We start from the raw sequence: 19,722 nt of genomic DNA on the forward strand, positions 1-19,722 counted from the left end.
TGGATATCCAGAGTGATTAGTTTATGGTCAGATCTAACCAACGAGGGGCTGACGTCCGGTGTGGAACACTGGTCGCCCATGTTGGTGAAGACCAGGTCCAATATGTTGTCACCTCTGGTGGGGGTGTTGACCAGTTGATCCAGGGCGTTTGAGTTTACAAATTCTAGGAAATGTTGGGCAAGGGTGTTTGTACTTGAGTAGTTCTCCTAGTTAATGTTTGGGTAATTGAAATCACCCAATATCAGGTTACAGAATATCTTACATGGCTCTGTATCTTACAAATATAAGTAATATAACTAAATATAAACATAAATATCTTACATGGCTCTGTGGTGCTAGAAAACAGATCCAAGACAGATGTGTGATCCTACAAGGCTGAGAAACAGATATCTGACACAGAATGGCTTGTGTGAGCCTGTTATGTTGGGTAACAGACCACAGAGGCAGAATGTTTTGTTTGGGTCTAGGGTGTTAAGAGGACAGATCTGTTACACAAAATGGTGCATCTCATCATATGAGGCTACTAATGTAAGAATAAAACGTCTCTCTTATGTGTTGATGACATGAAGTCTACACCCAGGTAACTACATCATCAATAAAACACAGTTTGAAAGTTGATTCACTAGTTAGGGATCCATGAACCTATGTAAATAGTGACTTAGCCTTTGTCCAACATTTGCCCAAGGAAGTAAGAAAACCCTTTGATATTGTTCAACTTATAAGAACGGCATGGCATCTAGGTCCAGAGAGGCCATCGTAACACTTTACTTGGCCCTCATCAGACCCATCATAGAGTATAATGCCCCCTCAATATGCACCTTCCCAGATACATGCAGCAACTGCAATTTCCACAAAGGTTCCTTACAAATAGAATACAGAGAGTAAACACAATATCCTATGCTGATCGCTTCAAAGCTCTGTCTCTTTTATCAGTATCATACAGACTTAATACATCTTTGTCTTCTGGCATACAAGGCATCCCTGGACCCTGTTTTGATGAATCGTACACATCTGAAGAAAACAAACAGCATCAGAACTACTAGATTAAAATACCTAAATTTTGCTTGCAACATAAACGGGACATGTCGTAGAGACAGACAAGTTTCTCAGCAAATTCTTGTTCTCTGGAACAGGCTCCCCATCCATGAGAAGCAGAGTTCCTTCCTATCCCTATGCAAGTGCAACTTGGACCAATGGATGGGTAATCTGAAATTCACTGATGGTTTAGCTCCTATGTCTCTGGTGGAGATGGACAGAGGTAGTCAGTAAATCACCCCTGTAAATCAAATATAAATCAGATCAAATTTGTGGATCACATTTGTCTTACACAGCTAGGCTTTTAAGGGCCCTAGCGGTCGTTAATCATGTTCATAGGTTCATGTGAGTGCACTAGGCTAATGCCATGAGGTCAAAACTGCCAACATAAAAATGTCATCAAAAGACAAATTAAAGGTCATGCTGCTAAACGCTAGGAGTCTAAACATGAAACTGCACTCATTGCAAGCATTCTTAACCCCGGAAGCTGCTGACATTTATGCAGTCAACAGAAACCAGAGTCAAAGCTGTGGAGGGCACCCCAGCCATATCAAGTTACTCATCCTATCATGCATTCAGACCCCAAACCATGCACAGCAAAGCAAAAGGAGGTAGAGTTTCAATATATATTAAAGAAATACACACTTCCAGGTTGGTCAAACAGTATGACACATGAGACACTCCAGCTGTAGTTAACCATTGAGAAAGACCCTTATTCAAATCATAGCTAACTACAGGCTTCCAACTTAGACTCAGGATGCCCACTCCACATATCTGGACCTCTTAGAATCTATCAAGATTCAACCCTTTACCTTGATCCTGGGTGACTAACTGTCCAATCAGACTGGAAGAACTAATCATGCCAAAACACAAATGCCCAGAGATTAATTGAGGAGACCCCTACAAGAGGCGATAATATCTTGGACTTGGTATTAACCAACATGTGTAACTACTGCAGCATCCCTACACTGTCATCCTCCCTGGTAATATCAGACCACAAAGTGGTCACTTTCAAAGTAACAATCTCCCTCAACCCCCCCCCAGCTAAGGTCAAACAAAAAAAGTCTTCAAAGTTGATTACAACCTCTGGGGTAAAGTATAAACAACTTCACAACCACCTACCCCTTCATAGGAACTGGCACAAATGTCCAAACCTACACCAAAGTACTATACGAGCATTTATATAGCTGCATAGAATCAGGAATACCTGACAGGACAAAATCATCCTCCTCAAGGAAGAGTAATCCTGTCTGGTGGACATCTGCAATAAATAAACTCTATAATAAAAGGAAAAAACTTGCTGTCCAGGCCAGAGCAGGTGCCTAACAGGAAGCAATCTCTCCTTAGCCTGAACAAGCAAATACAAGCAACAGTGAAATCCTACAAAGAAAACTTCTAGTCCAAACTGGCCACATCTACTGAAGGCAATCATAAGGCCTTCTTCACATACATCTGCAATCTCAAAGGAAGCACTCGAATCTGCCTAGAACTGGTGGTCAAGGATACCACATATACAAATGCCACAGATATAGCCAACCTGCTGGCAGACAGGTTCAATGAAAACTTCATCCCTTTTTGTCCCACCATCAGTAAATCAGGACATCCCAAGCACCTGTCCCCCCTCCCCTTATCTCTAGGGAGCAAATCATCACTGCCCTCTCAAAGGCAAAAAAATACAGCCACCATGGGACCCGATAATACTCCAGGCTGCATCCCACATGAACTCAGGCCAGAACTTGCAGCACCATTAGGCACCCTATTCATCCAAACCCTGAGTACTATCCAGAATGGAGGACAGCCACCGTCATCCCTTTGCACAAAGGTGGAGTGTCCACCAATCCAGGAAATTATAAACCTATCAGCCTATCTAACCTGATCTGCAAGGCCTTGCAATGGATTATCATGGACCTCATTAAAAATGACATTGGAAACCACCAAACAATTGATCCCAGTTTGCTTTCACCAACGGGGAAGTCATGCTTGTTAAACTTGGTCAACTTCTTTCAGACAGTCACCAAAGCCATGGATGAGGGGAAGACTGCCTACCCTGACACAGCCAAAGCCTTTGATACTATACCCTACTCTAGTATAATAGATAAACTCTCTCAACTAGGCATCAATCTGTATGTTAGCAAATGGGTAGCAAATTGGCTCACTGATAGAACCAGACTAGTCAAAATAGGGGAAGCCACCTCAACCAATAAATCTGTAATGAGTGGCATACTGAGGGCTCAGTCTTGGGGCCTTTGTTGTTTGGGATATACTTATCTGAGGTGCAGGCCAAAACCAGTAGGCTACGGCCGACCAGGTTTGTAGATGACTGCAAACTGGGCATTGTCACCAATTCCCCTAGTGACATGGGCAACCTCCAAGAGGGTCTCACCCAAACAAATGACTGGTGCCAAAAACATGGCTTCAAACAGAATGCCAAAAAAATGCACTATCCCCCATTGAGGAGAGTGACATTCCTCCCAAATTATCGCACTGATAACAAGGTCCTAAGCACACAATCAGTCGTAACGGATTTGGGCACTCAGGTTGATAACAACCTGACTTTTGACCACCATATTGCCTCTGTTGTATGGCCTGCTTTCTACACGGCTCACTTCATTAGGAAGGGTATCTCATCCAGGAACAAGGAGGTCATATCATCTCTGTATTCTTCCCTTATAAGACCCATTATTGAATACATCCCTTTCGGCATGTACCTCACAAAGGGCATGCAGCAGCTGGAGACAAAACAGAGGTTCCTCACCAGGAAAATCCAGGGTCTCAAACATCTACCCTACACAGACAGGCTAAAAGCCCTGTCCCTCTACTCGGTCTCACACATACTCCTCAGAGATGACCTCTGTCTGGCACACAAAACAATCTCAGACCCCATGTTGAAGGGAGTGGTGCATATCCGCAAGTCAAGCTCCACTCAAGTAACCCACATGTGCGACCTCAACCAGGTTTGTGACATCAATAGGACCTGTTGGCAGGACAGATTTGTGTCCCAGAGACTCCTACTTCTGTGGAATAGACTCCTTCTTCACGTCAAGCAGAGTACCTCATTATCCCTTTTTAAGTGCAACCTGGATAACCGGACAGGGAACAGAAAATACATCCCTGGGATTCCACCCATGTCCCTACTGAACAGGGGCAATGGATGCAGACTTGCTGGAACATGGGCAAAATTCTTGGCTAGGCTTGTAGGGGTCTCAGGGCTAATAGCCTAATAACGTCCTATGAGCCTATAATAGAAAATATTTACCAAAGTTCAACATTATTACATTCAAAGCAAAACAATATGATACTGTCAGGATCGGCCACACACTAAATTACTACAACCCTCATCAAATATATCACTTGAAGCAGCACAACATTACAATATTATGTCCTCATTTTTTACCCACCCCATATCAGACTGCACCCATTAATTGTACATTTCCATCATAACAGGTGCTATTCATAGAAACTTTGCCAAACCTGATTGGAAACAGCACTTGCAGCACACTAACAACATCTTATTTTACCAATATTAAGAATAACCATTTTAAAAGATGACATTTTCAATGCATTCAGCAAAGATAACCATATAAAGAAGTCATACAGTGCAGCTATAATGCATAAGTTACTTAACAAAAAAAAAAAAAATCTATACTTCTGCTACCAGAAGGCATACCTCTCAAATGTCCCCGATATTGTCCTTTGCAAATTACTGATTTTCTGTAAAGTCATTGAGGATTAAAGTCAATAACGCCTGAAATTAGAGTTTCATAATTCTTACTGCTCAGAAGATGCATGTCGATATAAAACAAGTCTTTCCATTAACTCTGTAAGTGAATTAGAGTAATATTTAAAAAGTAACCTTAATTTTGGGAGGCATTATGCTTGGCTGTTTCCTGAATTCTTGAGCAAAGAAGTTATGAGACATCCCAGAACATGAGTATTGCATTCAAAAAAGTTAGTCAGTGCCCCAAACTTTAAAAATCAAAAATACCAAGCTAATGCAGTACAGCAAAAAGGTAGAACATTTTTTTCACTTAATAGCAAGTTTCCTTTCAAACACATTACATAAAACAACCCTTATTTTCATTTGTCAAAGTACTCCTTTATACATAACGCAGCAGCAGCCACCTAGCAACATTTAATCCATGAAATCTTTTTAGCCGTATCAGTCTCCCTTTTAACCTATTCATCCATCTCCACTACATTGTTAATAAATATGGAAATGGATCTGTTTTCCATTTCTTTGTAATAACCTTCTTAGTAATAATTATTATAAACAACAAGCCAGGAAATTCATGAAAGAATTAAGCAGGCCCTGCTCTGATCATGGCTAATTTACGATTCAGAGACATGTCAGCAGCAATGGGCAAGACCTCAGAATTGGCTAATTTCCATGTTTCTAAATCATAATTACTACTACAACATGTCGATTGTTACTGATCATTGCTGACCTGCATGTTACAGTAGCAAACTGTGGCTCATGTAGGCAATGGCATCCTCCCTACAGTCACTTTTCCACACCAACACTAGTAACTATCCAAACACACACACAAACATACTTGTCCCTCCGACTCGTCTTTCCTTCCATGGTTTCCCCCACCCACTGACCACTATTGTAGTTTTAGTACTGTTAGGGCACTCTTGTAGTTGGCCTGGTGGCTTGTCTCCTCAGTACCAGATCCACTAGAGTGAGTCTTGAAACACGGAGACTGAATGATCGAACAATGGATGTGTGTGTGTGTGTGTGTATATATATATATATATATATATATATATATATATATATATATATGTGTGTGTAGAAATATATATGTATATAAATATATATATATATATATATATATATATATATATATATATGTAAATATATATATATATATATATATATATATATATATATATATATATATATATATATATATATATATATATATATATATACACACATACATATTTATATATATATATGTATACACACACACACACACACACACACACACACACACACACACCAAGTTCAAGATGGCGACTTATCGGGATATTCCCTTTTCTTCATGCTATGGTGATCTCAGTGTTACAAGTTCAGGGATGTAGAGGGCTTTCCCATCCTGCAAAAAAGAAGGTTAAACCAGAAGAGCAACCAACCATCCCTTCATATCCTATTCCTAAAGCACTGTGCAGTTAAACGTCTGGTGAACTTGAGATCAAGCACCCTAAACCAATAATATCAGAAAGGCACAACAGTTCATATGGCCTCCCACCTCCATATATCAATCTGCTTTTAAAGTCCTACATTACAACATGTAAGATCAAATTCAAGCATGGACTAATTTCTGGGGAAACTAAAAATTTTTATCAAAGGTCTCCAAACCCAGCATCGACATACACAAGGGATCCTTTCTCCTTCCATAATACTGCTAAACAAATTATTACATAAACATTTCACCACAGTACCAGTCAAACTTGTTAATTTCCTTTATTTGGCATCATAAGATCGCATCTATATCAGAACATCGAATGTTTAATAGTTCAAATCACTAAAAGTCAACCTTTATTGATCAAACTATTAAAACATTGAATGTTCATAAAAATAAATAAAAAAAATAAATAAAACTAAAGGGTATAGGCAAGCCCCTCTGCACCCCCCCACCCCCCTGCTACTTAAATATACCAACTCCGAGACCGCTCTACATTGAAGTAAATGGAAATCTCCCCTTACGGAGATTTCCGTTTACACGTTCGATATTCTCAGCGTTCACTACTGCTGGCTTTTGACAATGTAATATAGACCCCATGAGATCTCATAGTTAAATACAATAATTTAAACTCCACAGCATTAATATATAAATAAGGATCTGTAACACTTTTATCCTTCTACATCGTTAGATAGTATTTGCTTCTCCCATGGGATACTTGCTCTACCACCATCCTAAATAAAATTTCTCATTATATTCTTAACTGCCTTCAAAAAATTCTCAGGGCACTGACTGTAAATGATTGAAAGAATACAGTAACAAGGGCAGAATATAAAAGTGCAAAGCCTGCACCCTTTGATCCAATTCTAATCCTGTCAACTTCCACCTTTAAAACATCTTGCAATACCCTTTTTATCTCATCATATGTTACAGAGCTTTCAACCATATTGCCTAACCAAATTCTTAAGCATTTTGTATATATCGCCTCCCAGAGGATTACAAACTCACTCAAGAAAACTTAACATGGTCGATAATTTATTACAACTGACCTTGTCTTATAGCACAAAAACTGATAACAACAATGGAATAAAACAAAATCCAATGGGTCATAAAATACATCATTTAATAAGTAAAACAAAAATATATAACTGCTAAGCACTTTCATAATGGCTTCTTCAGACCATAAAACATTACCATCATCATCAACTATCAATTTATATCAAATACAAATCATTGACAGCCAATCAGAGAACAGAACCATCCCCAACAACAGTCCAATTAAGCAAATATCATGAAGCATTTCCCATCAATAACTCACTAAAATAAAAAAAAATATATATATAGCAAATATATACATATATAAAAACATATCAAAACACATCTCAACCCGAGTAGAATAAACAAACACATAAAACACAATGAAATATTATGTCCTAAGGCTGCATCCCTTTAAAATAGGTTTTAAAGGGACCTTGTCATTTAAATCCCTACCTTGGTCAGCTCTTAAACGAATAATCTATTTGACTTCCAATGTCTCAGTAAAATTCTGAACATCCCCCTTCATGCAAACTTAGGTTTCTAGTGACGGATGTGGTTAAACCTAAAGTATGTTTTTCATCAGTATCCTTCACATGTTTCGACAAAACATTGTTGGCCGAACAAGTACGAATGCTATATATATGTTCCCTAACTCTATCCTTTAACATTCTATCAGTTTTGTCAACATAAAAAACTTTACATTGTAAACAGTAAGTCAAATACAGAACATGTGAGGTCAAGCAGTTGGCTGCAACCTTAAATACAAATTTCTGTCATGTGTCTGGATGTATAAAGAAACCACTGATGTCTATATAACAACAGTAGTTACATCTCCCACAAGGTTGTATGACATTGCAAGCCTTGCATGTACTGCCAGAAAGTGTTTTAGGGTAGCAAAGCAATCTTTTCCAACACTTTTATTCTTATAGTTAAAATGGGGGTATCTCCTACAATTCCTTTTATCGTGGGGTCAGCAGTCAAAATTCCCCAGTGTTTACTAATTACTTTTGCAACAGCCTTAGTATCATTTGTATAGAACACAGGGATGGAAACTGTCCTATTCAAATCTGTAATAGATCGCCTATTATAAGGAGATGTATTCTGTTCAGAAAAGTATGGCCTTGCCTCATTGTTCTTCAGGGAGGGGGTCACATTTAAAACATTATTAACCTCAATTTTATTATACTCCCTCATAATCAACCCCCCACTTAAATCAGAAACTTCAGAAACAAAACCTTCTGGAGGCTCCCATTCCTTGTCCTTTAATTATGCAAGTTATCTTATTCTGATATTTTGTAACATGTCTGTCAAACCAACAAAAGCAAGTACAACAATCTGGTATACTTAATACTTAATTAATAGGTGGGTAATAATTCTTATTTGTAGCTCCTTTAAAATTCAAAGAAAGACAACTCTGCTTATAGTAACAGTGTTTTATCAAGTAACTTGCTTCACAATTCCATTAAATATTTTCTCACTGACATACTGCCCTTGGCTTAGTTAAACCCTGCTGGTGGACACTATCTCCCTAAAACTAACAACACTGCCTCCACTAAAACTAACAACACTGCCAGCTTTAGGTACCTGCAATACCCATGGCTGCAGGGAGGGGGCCTTAATCATCCTTGACTGTGTGGGGGCCCCACAGAAGCTGCTGCTGGTGTGGGAAAATGAGAATAAAAAATGTATTACTTTCTTGATTATGCACTTTAACCTGAACAGGGAGGTGATATGACCCTGTTAGGATAAAGATACTAATGAACATGAGCAAGATAAGCACTAAGGATACTAATGAACATGAGCAGGATAAGCACTAAGGATACTAATGAACATGAGCAAGATAAGCACTAAGGATACTAATGAACATGAGCAAGATAAGCACTAAGGATACTAATGAACATGAGCAGGATAAGCACTAAGGATACTAATGAACATGAGCAAGATAAGCACCAAGGATACTAATGAACATGAGCAGGATAAGCACTAAGGATACTAATGAACATGAGCAAGATAAGCACTAAGGATACTAATGAACATGAGCAAGATAAGCACTAAGGATACTAATGAACATGAGCAAGATAAGCACTAAGGATACTAATGAACATGAGCAAGATAAGCACTAAGGATACTAATGAACATGAGCAGGATAAGCACTAAGGATACTAATGAACATGAGCAAGATAAGCACTAAGGATACTAATGAACATGAGCAAGATAAGCACTAAGGATACTAATGAACATGAGCAAGATAAGCACTAAGGATACTAATGAACATGAGCAGGATAAGCACTAAGGATACTAGTGAACATGAGCAGGATAAGCACTAAGGATACTAATGAACATGAGCAAGATAAGCACTAAGGATACTAGTGAACATGAGCAAGATAAGCACTAAGGATACTAATGAACATGAGCAAGATAAGCACTAAGGATACTAATGAACATGCACAAGATAAGCACTAAGGATACTAATGAACATGAGCAAGATAAGCACTAAGGATACTAATGAACATGAGCAAGATAAGCACTAATGAACATGAGCAGGATAAGCACTAAGGATACTAATGAACATGAGCAGGATAAGCACTAAGGATACTAATGAACATGAGCAAGATAAGCACTAAGGATACTAATGAACATGAGCAGGATAAGCACTAAGGATACTAATGAACATGAGCAAGATAAGCACCAAGGATACTAATGAACATGAGCAGGATAAGCACTAAGGATACTAATGAACATGAGCAAGATAAGCACTAAGGATACTAATGAACATGAGCAAGATAAGCACTAAGGATACTAATGAACATGAGCAGGATAAGCACTAAGGATACTAATGAACATGAGCAGGATAAGCACTAAGGATACTAATGAACATGAGCAGGATAAGCACTAAGGATACTAGTGAACATGAGCAAGATAAGCACTAAGGATACTAATGAACATGAGCAAGATAAGCACTAAGGATACTAATGAACATGAGCAAGATAAGCACTAAGGATACTAATGAACATGAGCAGGATAAGCACTAAGGATACTAGTGAACATGAGCAAGATAAGCACTAAGGATACTAGTGAACATGAGCAAGATAAGCACTAAGGATACTAATGAACATGAGCAGGATAAGCACTAAGGATACTAGTGAACATGAGCAAGATAAGCACTAAGGATACTAATGAACATGAGCAAGATAAGCACTAAGGATACTAGTGAACATGAGCAAGATAAGCACTAAGGATACTAATGAACATGAGCAAGATAAGCACTAAGGATACTAATGAACATGAGAAAGATAAGCACTAAGGATACTAATGAACATGAGCAGGATAAGCACTAAGGATACTAATGAACATGAGCAAGATAAGCACTAAGGATACCAATGAACATGAGAAAGATAAGCACTAAGGATACTAATGAACATGAGCAGGATAAGCACTAAGGATACTAGTGAACATGAGCAAGATAAGCACTAAGGATACTAATGAACATGAGCAGGATAAGCACTAAGGATACTAGTGAACATGAGCAGGATAAGCACTAAGGATACTAATGAACATGAGCAAGATAAGCACTAAGGATACTAATGAACATGAGCAGGATAAGCACTAAGGATACTAATGAACATGAGCAAGATAAGCACTAAGGATACTAGTGAACATGAGCAAGATAAGCACTAAGGATACTAATGAACATGAGCAAGATAAGCACTAAGGATACTAATGAACATGAGCAAGATAAGCACTAAGGATACTAATGAACATGAGCAAGATAAGCACTAAGGATACTAATGAACATGAGCAAGATAAGCACTAAGGATACTAAGGATACTAATGAACATGAGCAAGATAAGCACTAAGGATACTAGTGAACATGAGCAAGATAAGCACTAAGGATACTAATGAACATGAGCAGGATAAGCACTAAGGATACTAGTGAACATGAGCAAGATAAGCACTAAGGATACTAATGAACATGAGCAAGATAAGCACTAAGGATACTAATGAACATGAGCAGGATAAGCACTAAGGATACTAATGAACATGAGCAAGATAAGCACTAAGGATACTAATGAACATGAGCAAGATAAGCACTAAGGATACTAATGAACATGAGCAAGATAAGCACTAAGGATACTAATGAACATGAGCAAGATAAGCACTAAGGATACTAATGAACATGAGCAAGATAAGCACTAAGGATACTAATGAACATGAGCAAGATAAGCACTAAGGATACTAATGAACATGAGCAGGATAAGCACTAAGGATACTAATGAACATGAGCAGGATAAGCACTAAGGATACTAATGAACATGAGCAAGATAAGCACTAAGGATACTAATGAACATGAGCAAGATAAGCACTAAGGATACTAATGAACATGAGCAGGATAAGCACTAAGGATACTAATGAACATGAGCAAGATAAGCACTAAGGATACTAATGAACATGAGCAAGATAAGCACTAAGGATACTAATGAACATGAGCAAGATAAGCACTAAGGATACTAATGAACATGAGCAAGATAAGCACTAAGGATACTAATGAACATGAGCAAGATAAGCACTAAGGATACTAATGAACATGAGCAGGATAAGCACTAAGGATACTAATGAACATGAGCAAGATAAGCACTAAGGATACTAATGAACATGAGCAAGATAAGCACTAAGGATACTAATGAACATGAGCAGGATAAGCACTAAGGATACTAATGAACATGAGCAAGATAAGCACTAAGGATACTAATGAACATGAGCAGGATAAGCACTAAGGATACTAATGAACATGAGCAAGATAAGCACTAAGGATACTAATGAACATGAGCAAGATAAGCACTAAGGATACTAATGAACATGAGCAAGATAAGCACTAAGGACACTAATGAACATGAGCAAGATAAGCACTAAGGATACTAATGAACATGAGCAAGATAAGCACTAAGGATACTAATGAACATGAGCAAGATAAGCACTAAGGATACTAATGAACATGAGCAAGATAAGCACTAAACAGATCAGCAGCCCACAGTGACTGATCTCAGTGCAAACCCTGGATTTTTTGAAGAGCTGATACTTCGACTCTGCAGGGATTGGTTTCTTTTTTAAGGAGGTTTATAAATACTAGCAAAATGCCAGACACTATAACTCTCAACTTCTATGCTGAAGAATTCAGTGCAGTGCCAAAAATAATTGCAGAATAAAGCTCTAAATCAGGAATACATTTTAAATATTACTCTAATTCACTAACAACATTAACAGAATAACACCTTTTGAATCAGCGTGCATTTTTTGGACAACAAGAAATATAAAACTCTGATGTCTGGATTTACTAACTGTCTGTAATCCTGAATGATTTACCAGCAAATCAAACTCTTTTGAAAGACAAAGCAAAATTATAAGCAAAATCAGGGAAGGTCTGTGAAATCAGGTACAGTGACAGCTATAAATTACTCCTCAATGAGGTAAAGAAAGTTGATTTATCCCTGCTGCTGTATGACAACTGCTACACAGCAGTCATTGGTCTGATGTGGCAATACCAGCTGTGACACCCACCAGTGCCACCAATATGTGACGACCCCTCACTGGGCCAGTAATAAAGGAGCCTGAATCCTCACCAGTGATGGGAGGCCATTCACTTTGAGAGAAACAGATATGCTATTTCCAGATGCAGCTATCTGCACCAAGTACAATTTCTCTTAAGGGCACACAGGTAACACAGTCAGCCTGGGGTCTGGATTTCTCTAAATCTGTCTCCCCCAGGTGCCCAGTAAGACTCCCCACTAGTACAGCTGTAGGGTTAGGTCTTCAGCCGGATTGTCCAAGCCAAGTCCTCCAGCACCCTCTCTGTGAACCCAGTGCTTCATGTCCCTGCTCCAAGTAGCTACACACACACACACACACACACACACACACACACACACACACACACTGATTTGATTCCTCACACACACATGAACACGCACTGAGATTTTATTCTTCACAAACACACACAGACACACCTGGGAAAGGCTGGCACAGATTTACCTGCTGTGTCGCCTTCTGCCCAGAGTATAAGGTAGTTATCACTGCCACCAGACACTCCACAATCAGCTACTCTAAGGCTCTTAATAAAGGGTGTCCAAATATACTGTGCAATATTAATACCAATACAAATGGTAGTAGTTGACCAAGACAACTAGGCTTCTGGAGTGTCCCACACAGTGTCACCAAATAAATATAAGCACTCTCAAATGTCACATACTTTCTAAAAAGGACCACCCACAATATTTTTTTTAAATATATTTAATATTTATTTATTTATTTTATTTATTTATTTATTTGCAGTTGTTTAACCAGGATAGTCCATTGGGCCTGAAGAACCCGTTTTCAATGGAGTCCTGGGGAGAAAAGCTCCTCATACAGATTACACAAAGGTTAATATACAAACATAGATTACATGAAGATTACAGAGGTAAACAAACTAAGATTAATATACACACATAGAATGCATGAAGATTACAGAGGTAAAACAGACTGATCAAAAGTATTTCAATCAAAGTTAATAATAATATATATATATTTTTTGGACAGGTAGTTGGATTCAGTAAGGAAAGGAATTGCTGATAATCATTAATTATTTAATAATAAATAAAAGACCATGAAAATACTGAATATATGTTTACAGTAAACGACAGAGGTCAAATCACAGGAAATATTGAAAATAACACTGATGGACAGACTCAGACAAAAAGAAAAACAATATCTAAACTAAGATTCACTATATTTTCCTGACTGAATCTCGGAGAACTACTATTTCCTATTTACTTAATAGAGCAAGGCAGATGATGTGGTGAATGGTCCTTCTTGTTGTCAGGCCCAAAATGAAATACTCAGTTCTCAGAGAATTCCCACTGTAATATCTAAAACATAATTTCCAAGATGGCTGGTGGGATGACTGCAGCTAGTCACCTGAATCTATGTTCCCACAGTAGCCCCCTTTGAAGCAGAGACAGGAATTTAACATAGACAGCTACAGCACACATCTGAATGTTTATGACAGTGTCTTGAAGCCATGAAACAATTACAGTACTTCTCCTCTTCTTTAGACAATGGTCTCTCCCAGATCTACTGTATCCAGTACTACTCATCACTGTGGGATGCCATTTTAATAGTTTAACAGCTCATTTACATTTCCCTTATTTTTCTTAAGGTAAGCTAGCTGGTTAAACTCTGCTCTCAAGGGTCCTTTGCTAACATGTTTACATACAGTCTCACATGCATGTTCCTTCTCTGCCCAGCAGGACCCACTGTTGATACATTTTTCAACACTAGCAACTTTACAAATCAGTTTGATGTTCAAATGCCATACAGTTCCAATACATTGGTAACATAAGCATCTGTACAAATCAGTTTGCTATTCAAATGCCATACAGTTCCAATACACATGTAACAAGCATCTTGTACACATCAGTATGATATTCAAAGAATATCATTCTTTACAAAACTCCAGTTAGCTATGCTGGCACTATTCCATATAATCACACCAGCATTGCACAATGTATTGCTACTCGCTAAAAATATGTACAAGTTAGTATCGCTATGGCTACTGTGTGTGTGTGTGTGTGTGTGTGTGTGTGTGTGTGTGTGTGTGTGTGTGTGTGAGAGAGAGAGAGAGAGTGAGAGAGAGAGAGAGAGTGCTTGTATGTAAAATATCACTCATTTTTATCTGTGTACATACCCATTAATGCCAGGAAACATACATAATTCTTCTAGGTATAGTAAAAGATGCAGCTAACAAGTAATTGTGTTTCAAACATTAGACAAAGTATATCACACAACATTCAGACTCTTAGATCTTTTAGGAGTCTCCCCAGAGTATATATATGGATACAGGGGCATTCCTTAATCATCATTGACTGTTGCTGATTGGGGGAAAATCAGGAGAAAAATATTAATTTTCTGATTATGCACTTTAATCTGAACAGGGCTATGATATGACACTGTTAGGATAAAGCTGAGGGCTGTGATATGACACTGTTAGGATAACGCTGATGATGGCCTCTACTCTCACAGGGCTGTGATATGACACTGTTAGGATAAAGCTGATGGTGGCCTCTGCTCTTATAGGGCTGTGATATGACACTGTTAGGATAAAGCTGATGATGGCCTCTGCTCTCACAGGGCTGTGATATGACACTGTTAGGATAAAGCCGATGATGGCCTCTGCTCTCACAGGGCTGTGATATGACACTGTTAGGATAAAGCTGATGACGGCCTCTGCTCTCACAGGGCTGTGATATGACACTGTTAGGATAAAGCTGATGATGGCCTCTGCTCTCACAGGGCTGTGATATGACACTGTTAGGATAAAGCTGATGATGGCCTCTGCTCTCACAGGGCTGTGATATGACACTGTTAGGATAAAGCTGATGATGGCCTCTGCTCTCACAGGGCTGTGATATGACACTGTTAGGATAAAGCTGATGGTGGCCTCTGCTCTTATAGGGCTGTGATTTGACACTGTTAGGATAAAGCTGACAATGGCCTCTGCTCTCACAGGGCTGTGATAGGACACTGTTAGGATAAAGCTGATGATGGTCTCTGCTCTCACAGGGCTGTGATATGACACTGTTAGGATAAAGCTGATGATGGCCTCTGCTCTCACAGGGCTGTGATATGACACTGTTAGGATAAAGCTGATGATGGCCTCTGCTCTCACAGGGCTGTGATATGACACTGTTAGGATAAAGCTGATGATGGCCTCTGCTCTCACAGGGCTGTGATATGACACTGTTAGGATAAAGCTGATGATGGCCTCTGCTCTCAACTGTACCCATATTAAAACCAGCCTTGCTCAGATGTGTGTGCAGGAAGCTGTGTAGCTTATGTGTGTGTGTGTGGGGGGGGACTGTATGGTTATTGCTTCTTTACTTTTCATCATAGTCAAACCTTAGATGTGTTTTGTCTAAGGACAGTGTGGTCATTGTTCCTTTTAATTTTCTCACAGACCTCAGAATTGTACAAAAATGGTTACTATAGCTTGGGTTGGGGCAGTGTATTGTCTAGAAGCAGCAAAGTAGAATACATTACTGGAATCAGTAGTTTTTTTTCATTTTTCCTCACAATCACACATCAGACACATATACAGGTGGCTGCCATGGGGGTTAGGGGTGAGGAGACATTCTATGTATATGTATGTCAGTAACCACGTAAAATACATGACTGTAGCAGTATGATGCTCTGCATTTATCCCAATCCAACACCAGAGGAATGCATAAGCAGTGATTGTCTTTTTGCGAGGGTTAGGGAGGCAGGTAAGACCTGTGTATCCTCACAACAACTGTTTTTTGTCAACCTCAAACATTAAGCTTTTGGCACAACTTATATCTTTCTTGGAAGAATAAAAATATAAAAAAAACTACATTTTTTCTTACTCAGGCCTTTTCTTTAGGCCACCATTGGATTAAAATGTTGGGAAAATGCTCTAAAATGCATCCCAGAGCATAAACAACCATATGGTTTCTTGGGCCCTAATTCCTAAATGGTTATTACTGTACCGACGTGGTCAAGAAAGGTTATGTTGAAAGGATGCAAAGAAAACTAAAGCTGAACAACAGTGAATTTATTTCCTTAATTTCTGTTCAAGCCACCATTTAATGAAAATGTTATGTAAAATGAAAAAAAAAAAACAAATTAAATGCACTTCAAAGCAGATAGAAAGTTATAGCTGTTTGAAAAACTGAAGAGTTACTCAAAATGTGTAAAAATGAAGACAAAACAATGTGCATGGTACGAGGAGCTCAAGATGGGAGGAATGGAGTGTGTGTGTGTGTGTGTGTGTGTGTGTGTGTGTGTGTGTGTGTGTGTGTGTGTGTGTGTGTGTGTGTGGGGGGGGGGCTAAAAATTTGACCAAGTTCGCCATTTCACCCAAGTCCAGACCTGTATATAGACTTGTTGTAATGCATCATTGTTGCAACTAAATGCCAGTAACTGTCCCTTTGTGAGATGGGCCATGTGTTATACAAAATGTAAGAGCATTGTAGCTACAGGTGATTCTGTGTGTAATACTCCTAGAAGTTCGCAGTGTGAACTAAAAGGGTGCTTAGGTAAGAGGGCAGTGATACTTAGACTAGAAGTGCTTAGGGGGTCCCCGAAAGTGACATTTGCTGGGGCCCCCCGAATGCTAACACCGGTCCTGTAGGGGACTACTGAACATGGGTTGCAAATAGGCTTGTGTCCCTGAAAAAAAAAGTGTTCACTGAAAGTGGTATTTGGCTTTTTTTTTTTCATTTTTGACCAATTACATTTGGGTGAAAGATATTCAGTCAGTCAACATAATTCCATAAACATTATAACCTCATGACACATTAGGCTTTCAAAATAACTCATTTCTTCATCACTGCCCCAAATCATAAAAATATAATACAGTAAAACCAACAGATAGTTCACATACTCTAATTACATTCAGTTAATAGTGTATGCCATGAAATTAAAGTAAAGCAATGCAGACCTGCAAAGCATAATGCTTACTTCCTGCAGTTTTGTTGCAGATCACATGTACAGGAAACATTCAGAACAAACCATAGTCAATTTACTTACTTGTATCTCCTGGAATTCTGTCTCATTCTTGGTTTGTAAATCTTTACGATCTCTGACTTTTAGTTCCAGGGATGACAATGATGTTTTCAGCTTGTCCTGTAGATTTTAACAAACTAAAATTAATTAAGAAACAAATAAGGGCAGCAAAATGTAATAATCACTTTATATATGGGGGGGGGGGCACAAAATACATAGTTGTGTATTAAATCCTGAAAGCCAGCACATTGTTGCAGGGACATAATTAAAAAAAAAACGTTTCAGGATTACTTGTTATTTATTGTGCACTTCTGGTATTTATTTTCCTTTTGACATTGTCTATTAAAAACTTTATTTGGAAAGAGGAGTGTAACTGACAGATACACAGACAGTGGTCTGTATGTTAAGAACCACAAGTTATTGTCAAGAGCAATTAATATTTATTTTATGAACAATTTTACACAAAACATAATGAACACATCCTATAATCTAAAGTTGAAAGCACAGAAGAGGGATAAACCCTGAAATTGGAAGTGATCTTTATTATATAACTACAACAAGAGAGGACAAAAACTAAGAAGTAAAACTGTGCAAAACAATGTCCTGTGTCATCCAGCCACAAACAGAGCCAGGTAACAGCTGAGGGGCTCATGGCCTATGACTTTCTCATTTCCTTATCAAACAGGATAAGCTACATATTTTAACACTAAGGCATCCTACATCACCCGGTACTACCTAGTATTAATTTATGACTGACCTGTGGATTCTGAATTCCACTTATTTTATTTTTTTACTCTACGGCAACCTCAGTGGAGCTGCTCAGGCATCCACACTTGGTTGTGTAAAAAAATAATTTCCTCATCTTACATCTGAGCTGTTACCAAACCAGGCTCAAATTCTACCTTTGTGATCATGAATAACAAAATTATAAACAAAATACATATATATATATATATATATATATATATATATATATATATATATATATATATATATATATATATTATACATACACACACACACACACACACACACACACACACACACACACACACTGTATTATATAAATCACATGAAGATATTTATATATGCATATATCTAGATCTATCTATATATTATATATCTATATATTATATTTCTATACATATATATATATATATATATATATATATATATATATATATATATATATATATAAAAATGCATCTATATATTATATGGGTCCCCTACAGATGATCGAACTTCCCAAAGGTCGACTTTCATAGGGCCGAGACCTTTGGAAGTTCAAATGTTTTGAACGGACAGCTGACTATAGCGCGGAACGGGAAAATTTCCATTTTCTGCTCTATAGTGCAATTTAAATAGGAGGGGGTTTGGGGGGCACAGCTTGTCCCCCTGCTAGCAACATGTAGGCAGGTTTTTTTTTTTTACATGTTCGAGACTTCAAAAGTCAAACATATGGTCTCGGCTTTTTGAAATTTTGATCATGTATAGCAGACCTATATATATATATATATATATATATATATATATATATATATATATATATATCAGACCTAGGACATTTCACTGAATGTACATTTCACCGAAACTCATATCACTTAACACAAATCTCCGGAAGCACAATTCACCGAAAATGGTATATGGCCTTGTCCCCACTGTAGTGCGACCCTGGAGTTGGTATATATAGTAGAGGGGTGTGGGGGGCACCCCACATATTTCAAGTATATATCATGTTTAGATAAGAGTAATAGATTGCAATTGCAAGTAAGCATGTATATAATGAAACACATTTAAAATATGTGGGGGCTCCGCACCCCACACCCCCCCTACTATATATACCAACTCCAGGGTCACACTACAGTGGGGACAAGGCCATATACCATTTTTGGTGAAATGTGTT

At 38.2% G+C, this 19,722-nt stretch overlaps 1 pseudogene; it reads right to left on the reverse strand.

Moving 5' to 3' along the window:
* The window catches only part of LOC122813913, a 107,759-nt pseudogene that overhangs the window by 69,743 nt on the left and 18,294 nt on the right, over positions 1 to 19,722 (reverse strand).

The sequence above is a fragment of the Protopterus annectens genome, chromosome 10.part0 (assembly GCF_019279795.1).
Source record: "Protopterus annectens isolate FY-2018-M chromosome 10.part0, PAN1.0, whole genome shotgun sequence".
Classification (NCBI taxonomy): domain Eukaryota; kingdom Metazoa; phylum Chordata; order Ceratodontiformes; family Protopteridae; genus Protopterus; species Protopterus annectens.